Source organism: Chrysochloris asiatica, unplaced genomic scaffold, assembly GCF_000296735.1.
Source record: "Chrysochloris asiatica unplaced genomic scaffold, ChrAsi1.0 scaffold00002, whole genome shotgun sequence".
NCBI classification, from domain to species: Eukaryota; Metazoa; Chordata; class Mammalia; order Afrosoricida; family Chrysochloridae; genus Chrysochloris; species Chrysochloris asiatica.
The window spans coordinates 22728857-22729487 of record NW_006408520.1 but is presented as its reverse complement, the minus strand read 5'-3'; positions in this window follow the sequence as shown (position 1 = coordinate 22729487).

Here is a 631-nt window from a genome sequence, read left to right as displayed (position 1 = left end):
TAAAGTGACGGTCAGCAAAAAAGAGAGCGACCCCAGTGAGATAGATTGGCACAGTGGCAGTAGCAATGGGCTCAGGCGTAGCAGCAATTGTGAGGATGGTGCCGACAGCAGGCCCAGGCAGTGCTTTGTTCAGTTGTACATAAGGTCACTATGGTTGGAACAGACTTAATAGCACCTACCAACAGAAAAAATCCGATTCAAATTAGGGATTCTCTTATTCTGGACTAGAGGTCAAGGTAAAGAGCCTTTTCTATAACTCTTTTACCCTATACTCCAGTCTGATTCCTGTTTGGCCTATTATGAAGCTGGGATAAGAGGTAGGGTTTGAGCTTCTACCAAAGACAGAGGTGAAATGGTCAAAGGGTCAAATTAAAAAGATTAAAAAGGAACCCTACTAGTATAGTAGGTTAATGTACTGGGCTCCTAACCTCAAGGTCAGCAGTTCAAGTCCACCAACCACTCAGTAGGAGAAAGATGAGGCTTTCTGTTACTGTAAAGATTTACATTCTCAGAAACTCTACACAGCATCGCTGTAAATTGGAACCAACTCGATGGCACTTAACAATGTAACACCATGACTCAACAGTCTTATGGTGAAGAATGAGGACTGGGGTAGGGTTTACACATTCCT